Here is a 13,372-nt window from a genome sequence, read left to right as displayed (position 1 = left end):
TTCCTACCACTAAAGCCCAAGTTCGTCTAAACATGTAGCTAATCTAAACATGTAGCTAATCTAAACATGTAGCTAACCTAAACATGTAGCTAATCTAAACATGTAGCTAACCTAAACATGTAGCTAACCTAAACATGTAGCTAATCTAAACATGTAGCTACTCTAAACATGTAGCTAATCTAAACATGTAGCTAATCTAAACATGTAGCTAATCTAAACATGTAGCTAATCTAAACATGTAGCTAATCTAAACATATATTTTAGCTTTTACCTCATAACAACTTGTTAACGATCCTGGAGCTGGCCCCACGTTTCCACCCACTGGTACAGTGTTGGTCAGATAAAATATCAATAAATTATTTCTCTAGACGATGAAGAAAATTAATATAAACACAACAACAAAACAAAGAAAAATGAATAAAAATTAGCATTAAGGGGAAAAAAGTGCCCGCCACGCTGCGTACTTCTTCTTCGGATCAGATTCTTGTTGTAACGCCCCTTGTGACCATTACGAGCATCACAGCTAAATTTCAAAAATTAATAATAAAAGTAAAAGAAAATCCATCACTTGCTTCTTATGAACTTAAATAATAATATATTTATAATGTTTTTATTTCTCCCCATGTGATATGTATGTAAAGATCATAAAAACGTTTGCATTTTTATTTAGTTTAATTTACTTTCCATGTATGGCTGCTGTGGTAATTTGTCTCACTTGCACCTTCTTGCGTTTGCAGCTTTCCATCTCAGGACCTTCGTGTAGTAATTGCCAGAAGCGATTGCTCCTCATTAGATGCTATGGGAGCAGTAATTGGCCATCCCAGGCGCAGCGATCAATGCCACCGTTATTATCAGGATTGGAGGCACCGGGCCCCCAGATGGCCGGCCCAGCCGAGGCCAGAGGTGAGGCCGAGGTGAGGCTCTGCAGCTTGTTACGGCGCCACAGACACTGGACAGCTGCTTGTCTGAGAGCGTATCGACAGCCCAGCGCCCAACATGCATCTGCTCCCGGCGTCCAGCTCATTGACACTTGCCGAATGTGCGTGAATGAACTTTACAGCGTGTTTCTTTGGGCCTCATCATTTCCCTCGCGCTGCCTCATTAATGGAACAGTTTTCGCTCTGCTTCTCATGGCGCCTGTCAAAGGGTCACGCTGTGTCCAATGTGCTGTGGAAATCTGTGCCTCGTGTTTTCTCTTTCTCCTCGTCCTGACCTTTCAAAGCATAAACATACATTTTGCTGTAACTGTGAAGACAATGAGTTTAGAATATTAAAGACACAGAGGCAGCATCAGGTCATTACACAGTGATTCACCCTCTACACAGTAAAAAGCAGCAGACCCTGATCTTCACCCGTCAAACTGGAAAACAAAAGAGTAGGAAGAAAACAATGATGAAAGTACAGAGAATGAGAAGCTTATTCTCATTGTGTCATTCTAATGAATTGTTAACATTAGAATATAGGACAGAACATCACCAATGTGATGTCAGTCATCTTTAAAGTTTAAAGAGTTTACAGATGAAAAGGAAACGTGATTTGACTCATTTTGGAAGATTCACTATTTTCCTTTATTTTTCTTACGTGATTGACATAAATGTAGAAACAAAACCAGTGATTTCCTCAGTGAAGCCTCAGCGACGCTGTTGAAACAGGCTCAGACAAGGACAGCGAGCAGAATGAAAGGAACACACGTGTGCCTCTTGGGATCTCTTACTGAACCCATTGTCATTATGGATCATTACAGGTCATAAATTAACTTTATTATCCAAATGAAAGGTGAAGCCACCTTGCGACAATATTTCTCCCCGACCAGGTCTTTCATGGGTATCATTCATGATGTCCTTGATCATCTTTTACATAAAAGTGAGACCCCAGGAGAAGAATTTTACCTTCTTGGAGTTACACACCCCATTATCACTCCCTTTTTACCTATTAGACAGATATATAAAAGCCTCAGACATCCACCAGACAGACGCATCGGAGCTGGACTCCCTTATTACTTATCCCTGACTGCTTTTATGAAATAATATATCAGACTATTAGTTGGGACTTTGCCCATGTAAAAGTTAAAAACAATATTATATGATGATCCAGATGTTGAATTGGTGATAAAAATCACGTTTTCATGGCAACATTCAGACACAAAAAAGAAAACGAGACCTGATTATCAAATACAGAAAGCTGAGGAAAGCAGGTAACAATCAACAGACATTATGGAGTTATGACTGGACTGTGAGCACCACTGAGCAACGTTATCCGCTTTGAACGAATGTCTACTGAGCAGGTAACACATGTCCAGAGGTGGTGGATTTATGATGAAGAAAGACCAGGACAAATGAACGCAGCCTCGTTCAAATGACTGTTGTAAAGTCTGATAAAAACACATTTTCAATCCAGACTTTAAAACCTCCCCATAACCACTTTATAGGCAGCGAAGGCTGGTTTATGTGTCGTCTATTAGACACGACCTCTTAAATTGGCACTGCTGGGCCCGGCTCAGAGCCGCTCACACGTATAGCGCTCTAATGAGCAGTCATTTTAGATCCTAACATCAGCCTCTCGCACCACAGAGGAGAAATCAGACACACTGTTTATCAGATTCAGAAGCTGGGATCAATGTGCATGAAAGCTGTAATCACCAGCTTCACTGTAACAGCCCCAGTCAATAGACGGCCGCGCAGGAAAATTACACAAGTGATCAAGAGATGAGAGATGTGAACTATTGAACATCTATACAGGAGGCCTGCATGCTCATGCTTTTCACTGGTTTCACTCAGCTGCGCCCTTTTTAAATGGGCCCAAAACCTTCAGCGCGAGTTCACAGAGAGTGTGCATCGCACATATTGAACATTCCATTTCATGTAACTTATCAAGCTCCAGGTCTGTGCAGGGTGACAGCGGAGGGGAGCGCTGGACTTGTATACCTTGTGTTATACTGCTCTCTTTAGGCAGGACTTGGATGGCAACGCAGGCGGAAGAGAAACAGACGCACCAGTAGATGTCACAGCAGAGGCAGAACTCAGCCTTTCTTGATTGGTGATGGTGCATTCAGGTGGGCCCTAATGAGAGAAACACCAAAGCATTATTGCAACATTGTGAATCCATGAAATGAGTGGAAACAGATGCAGCAGAATGCTCTGACGTCATCACTGAGGCTCAGCGTCCCAACCTTCCGTCCTGCACCTTTCTGCAGTACTCGCTTCGTCCACAAGATGCCACTGTTGCACTACTGAATGCGCTTCTCTGATCAATTCACTCTGATCGACTAAGACAAGTAACACAAGTTTACTTAAGAAAGAGAAGTGGAGGCGGAAGCTCTGAATTAGTGACACAAAGCAAAAGAATAGCCTGTTCTAATTGTGAGGGCCACATTATTTGATCTCTCGTTTGCTGCTGCTGCTGGTGTACGGCACGTGACTGCGGCCGCTCCTGCGTCTCATCTGGACCCATAAATCCATCTCCCCTGATTGCGACGCGTTATTGGCTCCCTGTAGGGTCCAGGAAGCACCGAGCGATAAGGGAAAAGGGCAGAGGGCCAGGCCCTGCGATCCCTCCGATAGCGCCTAATCACATTCATTACTTCAATTAGGAACCGGCCAACACAACAGCGGGTCGGGAGTCGGAGCGTCCACCGCTGATCGATGCTAAACGCCGAGCACATCCTCCAGTCTTCAACTCACCTCCTCCACCAGGAGCTCACAACTGGTGGGAAGCGTTTGTTGAGATCCAGATTAAAGCCACAAATAAACGGCTGCACCACATGGACAGTGTAAAAGCAATAATAATACAACCAAAAATGTTAAAAATAAGCTGCGTGACAGCCGTCCAATCACAAAGACTTTCACATAATGGCCACAATACATTAATAAAGCAACGCATTCAACAGTAGACCTGTGGCGTATTTTACTGCTAAGGCTATTAAATGATTTAATGCGTCTCAAAATCCCCTGTGTGTAACTCAATCCCTTATGTGTATATTACCAATGTAAAATCTTTAAGAAGGTAAGAAATTGCTATCGAATTTAAAGCCCATGCAGCCGTTAAGCTCTGCACAATGAAACACGATGAAAAATGATCATCTCCGCTGGTTTGTCATTAGACGTCAATTCAACAGGACGGCACAAACCAAAGAGCCGCTTTTACCTCCCGCTGACAGATAAGAGAAACTCAGCGATGCTTTTTCCATCACCAAAATGATATGCAGATTTCTCTTTCACTTGTCTTTATTTCATTTTTAACTGGTTAAAATGTGTTAATTACGTGAATATGCCGATGTCCAGGTGAAATTAAGGTTGAACATTTAAACATCACTGTAACTATGGAATGTTGATGGTGAAACTATTTCGTATTTACAGTAAACAGCTGAAACCATTGGAATTGGAAATGTTTCTTCTTAATGAAAGAATGAAGTCTGGAGGACAGAGAAGAGAGACACGCGTGAAAAAACCCCTCAGAGAAGGTGCGCAGAGGGAAGAGAGGCATCGTCTTAAGGTGCTCCAGGGCTTATGATAAGTTTGGGCCTCTGCTGTTTGGTTACGTGGAAACGCATTTTTACCGCATTGTGAATAAATGCAGGAAATATCTCACTGATCCAACAAATTAGGGTCCAGAGTTCTGACCGCCGTGGTTCCACTTAAATGCACCGTGCTGACTGTGCTGTGCAGAAGTGCTGAGATGTGTTGTTTGGAATGTGTGCAATTTGTTGGCGGCAGCAATAACACGTTGCGACACGGGGGGGGGGGGGGGGGGGGGGGGTCACCGGGAGTTTGCCCGGTGACACGCAGGTACGGCGAGATGCCGCGAGCTCGCGACGCCTCGCCTCGCCTCGCCTCGCGTGCGTTCACAGAGCTGCGAAAATATGCGCCCGCGCCTGGAATCTAAATGCCGCGTGACCATCGGGTGCGTCCGTGGGCGACCGCGTGGCTGGGGCCGCCTTTGTCGCCAGGGCCGGTGACGCCGCAATGAGCGACAGGCGACGAAGACGGGGGAAACGGCGCCGAAAACTGGTGGGAGATAAAATGGATAGATAAGGTGTGGGCATCTGAGGGAAAAAAATAGGGGGGAGTGGATAGATTGCAGCAGAAGAGACAGAGAGCGGGAGGGAGGGAGGCGAAGGGGGGAGGTGGGTGAGGAGAGTGATGCTACTGATACACTGGAGCCGCAGAAAGGGGAGACGAAGGTGCACTCCATTTTTTTGCCCCTTAAAGTGCTGCTGGGAGACATACGTTACAATGACAGCGCTGTTACACACCAACCGCATGAAAAAAACCCCCACTGTGCCTTTATTTTAGTTATGAATACACACCAGGACAAGGACACGCGGCGACGTGCAGGAGGAATAGACGAGGAGGAATGATGGAGAGTGGGAACGGCGAGACGGAGCAGGAAAGATGGTGTCGTCCTGACAACGTGAACTCAAGAGCGATGGCACCCACACCTCCATTTGTCAGTGTGATGAAATAAGCTAGCGGCCACAATCCCATACTCCACACTGTCTGCTGCCGTGACATCTAAAGCATCTCTTTTTCCTGCTCTCTTCCCTCCTCTCTCCTTCCAACTATTCACTTGTGCCCTTATTTCTCTTCCCCGCTTCCTCCGCAGCCGTTCTCTCCCCGAGTCTCGCTGTTATCAGTATCTGACACACAGTGAATCAGGGAGTATCTAGCGGCCTGCTATCAGACCTCTCTTCATCTCCCACTGCCCCTCTGTGCTCAGGCCTATCAATCAGAGAGCCACTGGCAGGACACATGCCACAACACAGGGAGGATACACAACCAACACAATTAACAGACACAAAGTAGGCCTGAAGGCCACACTGTGATCTTTGCGGCAGCACTACTGCAGCTGAAGTGTTAAATGTGCCCAAACACTTCAGAATGAACTCCGTTGATATTTGACAACATGTAACAATATAAAGGTACACATGACAACACTAAATTATAAATTGAAGTTAGGCCTTTCCTGTAATACTCGACGTGGCCACCAAAACGCAAGTGGCGCTGTGAGGACCGAGCCGCTGTCTCTTCTTCTACTACGACACAACGAAACAAGGAAAAGGCAAAAAGTCGACAGCATTAACAAGGTATCGACGTTATTTTTTCCGCTTGTATGACTTATTTGAAACGGTCGCCTTTTGCTGCTAATACAAGTTACAATACAATAATACACAATTGCTAATTATGTTAATTGGACTAATGACCCAAGCTAACAGTCAAGGCAAGACGGTTTGATAGTAGCTAATTGACACAGACTTACCTATCAAGCTAATCGAGACGCTGGGTTGTTGGCAGTCAACGAAAGAGGCCACATTTAAGTTTTTTTTTCCATTTGAAGCATCAATGGTAAAATACAAAAAACCCAAGGAGGCCGTGATGACGTGTGACGTCATCGAGAGGCACTAGCTACACTTGCTAACGTCACATCAAACCTGACTGGAAAGAACAGCTTGGAGGTTTTACTGTGACTGTAACTGTACTTTTTGTTTAATTCATTTAAAACACAATGATATAACGACGCACCTTGGACTTGGAATAGAATGCTAACAGCCGAATAGACCTGTTGCTTTAGGACGCCAGAGTAAACAGGGTCTCTGGGTGCCCAGGGAGCTAAGACCAGTATGTTACCTGCTCTTTACTCCTAACTCTTTGTTCAAATACGCACATCAGCTTGCATGTTGTGAGTTCATGTCTGCTTTTCCAGTTCCAGGTCGTGCGGAGGCCCAGAGTAGAGACCACATCTCCACTGCAGCAGGGTACAGTAAGTCCCACTTCATTTCCCCTGCGTGTCTGTGTGTGTTTTATATTAGAAACTGGCCTGGTGTTACTATTCTGATATTTTCATGTTGTAGGTTGCATGTGCTTTGCTGTTTGGTTGTGTTGCAGTTCTTATTTGAACTGTCCTGATACTGTATGATCATTTGTGATGTGGTTTTAACATAAACATAATGACTTATCTTAACATCACTGTTACTGTAGCATCAACCTCTTTTTATCTTCTCATATTTCCTTTTTTATATCCTCACAAACCTTGAGACATGTATCCAGATGTGCTTTGGGTCTCTCTGTCTTTTAGCTGAGTTTGATTTGCTCCTTTTTATTATTTACAGGATGATTTTAGTCTGTTTGGGGCATTTATTAGTTTCCCTCCATACATTTACCTTTAGGTTGGTTTGATTTAGTAAAAGGATTTTAGACTAATATTGAGTGAAATGCTTCTTGTAATGTTAACTCTTCTGAGCTACAGCATTTCAACGGCTTGGAACGGTCAGGCCCTTGAATCTAGAGTTAAGTTAAATCTAATGCGCAAACATGTGACATTAGGAAGGGATAAAAGTATGTTTGAGACGCTCATATATTATTGAAGAGGCCACTAGATCCAGATCGCATCAGGCCTGGGACAGTAGATAGTGTTTCATGGTGGCTTTGTCTTTAAATATTCCCCTAGATTGAAAGCTTCAAAGTAAACTTCAATTACTGCAGTGATTAGATCTGGCCTGCTCCATTAGAGGACATTCTAGCTCGGGGGGGACAGACAGAGGGAGCAGGGTGAGGACTCTCAGACCCCCAGCCAAGGAATTACTAACTATTGATCTTGCTGCCACAAGCCATCTGACAATGACATTATAGTCGTGTAGCTTCAGAAGAAGCAGTACAGTTCAGCACAGGGGTTGATGTAGTCCCTGCAAAGCACTTAGACACGGGGATGAAATCCCATTTCATTTGGGATGGAATAGAGAGCAAAGGGTTTCTGCTGGCTGTGGGTTAAAGTTCCTGGACTCAGTTTTTATCGTTTTATTTTGAAATACACTGGATTAGTAGATGAATTGTGGTTTGACTGTGCTTTTCCATACTGGCTGATAACAAAACACTGTTTTTGTTATTTTTGTGAGAAAGCTGTCAGCATCTCATGTCCGTTGACAGATATCTTATATTTATCCTGTTTTGCTTCTGATGTGTCTACGTGCTGTGTAGTATGCAGTCCGTTTTTAACTTGTGTGTTGGTCAGTAATAGATTAGTGGTCTGTGGAAAACACACCCCACGTTTTGTTCACGATTCTAGGCCCGTTGGGCCTCTGATTCTGGTTAAGGCAATGAAGGCATGGCTTCGCGATATGGAGATGACAAGTCTGATTTCATTAAAGGTTTAAGTCTTTAAACAAACCTACAGTTTATAATAATCTATATACACAAGGCTGGTATCGTTTCCTTTAACACACTTGCTTCTTGTTGGATTTAATCAATCCATCGCGGCTTTAAACAAACTTTCCTACCAAATAGTATTTTTCTTTAAATAGACTATTGCAAATTGAACTGCCATCATTCTATAACATTTTTAAATTATTTCTTATACTGGGCTCAACATCAGCAGATATTCCAGGACTGTGTTGTTCCATCATTAAGTTAATTCAGGGTTTAGATGAAATCTGGTGCATTGCATGAAACCAGCAGATTGTGTAGAAATTAAGGGAAAATGTGCAGCCTTGATTATGATCCTGATGGTTTTCCTTGTCACAATGCCAATACGGTTAATAATGGCAGTGATGATGATGGATATGATGGTGATGGCGCTGATGATCGTAAGGATGGCTCCCAGTGATTGGGGCTGCTTCTGTTGATGCTACTGATTATTGTGGAAATGAGCATGTTGATAAGGCCTAAACATTTTCTTTGAGCATGCATCTCTCCTGATAACAGTACAGTAAGTCTACACTGATAGTCCCACTGATCATCTTATCTACTACATCTCACTGTCAGACAGCCACTTCCCTTTCCTCTCTGTTTGCCGGCTTCTGAAAACCATTACAACAGCCCGATCAACTGTGCACACATCCATAATCATGAAGCAAACATTAGCCCGCTAAATTATAGAAACTTAATGAACACAGGAGATTGGATTAGATTAAAAATAAAAGCAGAGGTGCAGTAGAGCCACAGAAAAGGTCTTTGGGGAAGAAGAAGAAGAACACGGGGACTCGAGTAGGAGAGGGAAAGATGGAGACGGAGAGTGAGAGAGGGGAAAGAAACGCAGTGAAAAGGCAGGGGGAAGATAGATCACGGTCCTGAGCGATTGTGACAAGCATAGACCCTATCAGCCGCTGTTTGTTTGCACACTCCCCTCTCTGCATTAAAGGAGCCGTCCAGGCCGGCGGCAGGCCGCGAGCGCTCCATCTCATCACCTGACACGCCAACAGATGTTATGGGCTGATAAGAGCCCCGCGGCCCCCTTCCCTTTGCATCTACGATTACCTCCGCACAAAGGAGAAGAGGGGGGGCGGGAGGTGGGGGGAGAAGGTGGGATGGAGAGAGGGAAGGAGGCAGAGGAGGGAGGAAAAGAAATCAAATACTTCATGATGGCCTGGTGTTAAAGGGAAAAAAAAAAAGAAATGAAATGGATGGAAGCGTTGTGTGTATGTGGAGGGGCTGGAGATTGAAAAAGGGAATGAGAGAGGAAAGATGGTGGGGACACACTCATTTGTCCTGTATGAAGTGGTAAATGGCCTTGCAGTACTTCCTGGCCCTATGCTGTTTGTCTCCTGCCTAATCGGCTTATTCCATAAGCACTGCTGCACCATCGTCATTAGGCAATGATAATGATATTATTTAACAGGGGATGAGAGAATTAAGGAGGCGCGCTATCTGATGGCTAGTTTTGTTCACTGCCTCATTTCCTCGTCCTCGGAAAATGTAGCATTTCCCAGTTGATAAGAATTGTTTTGCAATTGTAAAGATTCTTTAATGACAGACACATCCATTGGTTTTATTGCCTAAAAACATCATTACTCCAACTTTTATTGTGTATTACACGGCTGGTTTGTTCTCAGAATAACACTAAGTAAATTGGGAAATAAAAAAGACACTATGTGGAACATTGGTCTTGTTATGGCAAATGTAACCCAATCACTGCAGTAAATGCATACATATCTCTGTCTCCCTCCCTCTGTCACTTCCTGCTGATCACTAATTTATGATATAATTTAACAACGTTTCTATATTTGTTCCACTAAACACTTTGCGAGGCATCAAATTACGGCTCACAAAGGATCATAGAAACTCAATATCATGCATCCTATTCTCAGCCAATCTGAATGGGGAGATTGTGTTTCTTTTCTTTTCCACTGCTTGGCTCCAAGTCCAGAGGGGGATAGATGACATTACTAAACACAAATCAGCCAATAGAATAAACAAACTCGGGGGATAAACAACAATGCAATCTCCATCTACGCGTAAACAATATGGCGTGTGCATGTGTGTGGCTTCTCTTGATGAGATTGAATATGTGTGGATGATAAGCTAACCAAGGTAATCAATGCAGTAATGATGGGGGGGGGGGGCACTAGGTTCTATCGCAGGCAGTCATCAGTGGAATTTTGTAAAACGCCTCGACTGTCCCGCGTGTGCACGTCTGTGTGTCTCCGTGTATGTGTTTGTGCGCGGAATGAAAGCGTGACAAACGCATCATCTTGTGTGCGAGAGAGATAAGCTCTAAATAATTGCGGTCTGACAGGCCTGAATAATGGCCAAATTAGACAGAAGGTGCACATTATTACGAGCGGCAAACATTCAAGGCTCGTTTGAGATGTAACTGGGCTTGATTAAGACTGTGATGACGATAATGATGGTGGTATTAGGCTCCCCTAATCCCATTTCTTCCCCTTAACTTTTCTCTCTTGTGTGGATTAGCATCGCGGGCTGCTCCGCCGAGTTACCTGTGGACGACCTCCTGTTGAGGAGCCGGCCACACACAGAGAATAAAAGAGGGATGAGCAAAGAGAAAGAAGATGAGGGGGGTAAAACAGCTATGGCTGTGGATAATCAGTGGATTAAAAAGAGAGATACAAGGTCAAGGAAAGGACAAGGAAACAGTTGGGTGAGGATGAGGTTTGTGGGGAAAGGCTGTGAAACGAATGATGGCAGAGAACAGAGAGAGCCAGGATGGAGGAGTGGCATCTTTGATGTTGATCAGCTTTGGATTTGGTGTTTTGTCTGGGCTGCGGTTATGCTCGGATGGAAAGATGAGAAAGGCCCTTTGGAAGCCCTGCTGGGTTGATACCTACCTGAGGCCCAACCAAAACAATGAGCCTGTATCCACTATACAGATCAGAGCGGCGGTGCAGCGTGAGTTAATGGCAGAGATGGCAGGAGAGGCAGAAAAAGGCTGGAATCAAGCATGCAGCGGAGAAAAACAGACCTCAAATCAATTTCTTCACATGACATAGGCCTTTTTGGCAGAAATGTGACAGTCAATGAGATCAAACAGATGTTATTTTACCCCGCCGTTTCAAAGGGAAACACACAATTCATAGTTTGAAAAAATGGCACAGATGTAGTTGATCATGATCCGCACACTTTAATTCGCTGTCACTGAAATTTGTCATTAGGATTCAAATAGGGACAAGCACTGAGCATGTGAGTTGAGAGAAGTGCCTCTGATCTCAGTTTCTACCTCTATCCAAGTCATTTCTGGCTTGAGAGCGCACACCATCAGTTCTGTAGTTGCCGGGTGCAAGGTTAGTTTTATTTTGCTGTATAACTTTCTGAAATCTATTTCAAACACGCATCTGATACTGTATCACCAGGAGTGATCGGCTACAGATTCCATCCATAATCTCCATGCTGATCGCAGCCCAAGCAGACGGTTATCTGTGAGCGTTGGTGATTGGGAGATTAGTGTTTTTAAACGCTTATCCGTGTAGACCTCCCCGAGGTAGTTGGGGCTCCAGAGTCTTCGTTAAGTTGCAGCATCGGATCAGAGGCTCAGACTCGCAGATCCAACATGTTGGGGTTTTCCGGGTGTGATGGGAGACATTGGATAGAAGCTGCAGTAGTGGATAATGCCCATAATCACTTGTTTATCACCAGAGCATCTTGCCAAATCACTGAAACATTGCTCTAATCACAATAACCAAAGCAGCTGTTTTGACTTGTACAGGGAAACATAGGATTTCCGAGATTTGTGACGGCTGATAATAATGAAATGGATAAAATCAATAAGTGATTTTCACAGTGTGTTGATACAATTATGGTTCATTGGAAGAGAGATTGATCCATGATGCATTTTCCCTTAGATAAAATCGAATCAAATGCTAAAAGCCAATCTGTGCCAGATTGACCACTTCTATAATACATATGCAATTAAACTACTCCAGCACGTGTCACATTTAAAGCCGTCAGGCAAAAAAACTCTGCCTGCACTGAGTATTAGTGAATTCAGGAAGAGTGTTTCTGTGCTTGGCATCAAGATCAGATCAGATCCGCCATACACAAAGCTATTTATCTGCTGTCCTCATCTACCTTGGCCTGGTAGGAGATGTTCTGGTGCCAGTAGGACAGAGGCAGAAACTCCAAACACTAAATAGGCTTTATCTGCTCCCAGTGCTTGACTGAGATTAGGAGACGAGCAAAGGAAGCCAACAGAAGGAACTGGAAGCCAGCAGAAAGGAAGGGAGGCTGCAGACAAGCAGAGCTAGATTTGAGCATCTGGGGGGTTTGACTCTGGGCAGAGTCAAACTAGCCTTTTGTAAAAACTCTGTCCTTGGAGGGAAGCGCTTGTTTTTGATTCCATTACCCAAGCGAGCTGTGGGGTGAGAGGGTGGCAAATGGGGGAATTTGGGTGCGCTTGGTGAATGGGTGCATGGGGAGAAAAGCCAGTTTGGGAGGCAGCGGTGGAACCACAATCTCTGGAGTCCATTCTATCCCTGCCAGCCTGTGATCCCCACAGCAATTAAACGTGAGGAGAGAGAGGCCGCAGGGAAGTCCAGCAATCCACGCCTACAAAGACAAACTTGCGCTCGAAATAACAAATGTATGACACTGGTTATTTGGAAAAGGCAGCACGGGTGCCTAAACTCAGATTGATTTGCAAAATCCTTGAAACAGTGGATGAGCAGGGATTCAGAAGGTGCACAGCAAAATAGAGAATCATGCAGTTGTTCTTTTGTAATCATTCTCACCAGTTTATTCTCGGTTCAGTGTTGAGAAGTACATCAAACAGGATGGTGGAGCATTTTCCTGCCAACCCTGCCACGTGTTTCACGTAGAAATCAGCAGCCCGGGCGTTTTTCATTACTTTGTGATCACCTTAGTGCTTTTTCATCTCACCTCATTCAGTCAAGACATTAAATCGTGCAAATTTGACCTTTCCTCATAAACCTACATCAGTATTCAGGAAGGAATTGCTCCCACTGATTTCTCTTACCGCTCTGAGCCACTAACATCATTATTGCGATAAATTAGATTCCTATCTTTTAAACTTTCCCATGAAAAGTTGTATTTTGATCTTTGTTTAGTAGGTTTTTGCTGCTTTTTCACGCCTACACTTACCAAAGGGACAAATGAGGAAAACGCCCTCGTCTGACCAACTGATAGAGGGACTG

General features: G+C 44.1%; 1 long non-coding RNA gene across 3 annotated transcripts in view; it reads right to left on the bottom strand.

The window, feature by feature from the left end:
* LOC114861547 (uncharacterized) overlaps positions 1-6,411 on the bottom strand; it is a 147,182-nt gene extending 140,771 nt beyond the window's left edge. For all 3 annotated transcript variants that reach the window (XR_003786821.2, XR_008695512.1, XR_008695513.1), the window contains exons 1-3: positions 6,256-6,411; positions 2,925-3,059; positions 272-1,213 (exon numbers count right to left, since the gene is read on the bottom strand). This is a non-coding gene — a long non-coding RNA (uncharacterized LOC114861547). The remainder of the gene's footprint in view (positions 1-271; positions 1,214-2,924; positions 3,060-6,255) is intronic.
* Between the last annotated feature and the right edge of the window lie 6,961 nt (positions 6,412-13,372).

Source organism: Betta splendens, chromosome 9 (assembly GCF_900634795.4).
Source record: "Betta splendens chromosome 9, fBetSpl5.4, whole genome shotgun sequence".
Taxonomy (NCBI): domain Eukaryota; kingdom Metazoa; phylum Chordata; class Actinopteri; order Anabantiformes; family Osphronemidae; genus Betta; species Betta splendens.
This window is presented reverse-complemented; position numbering and strand designations above follow the sequence as displayed.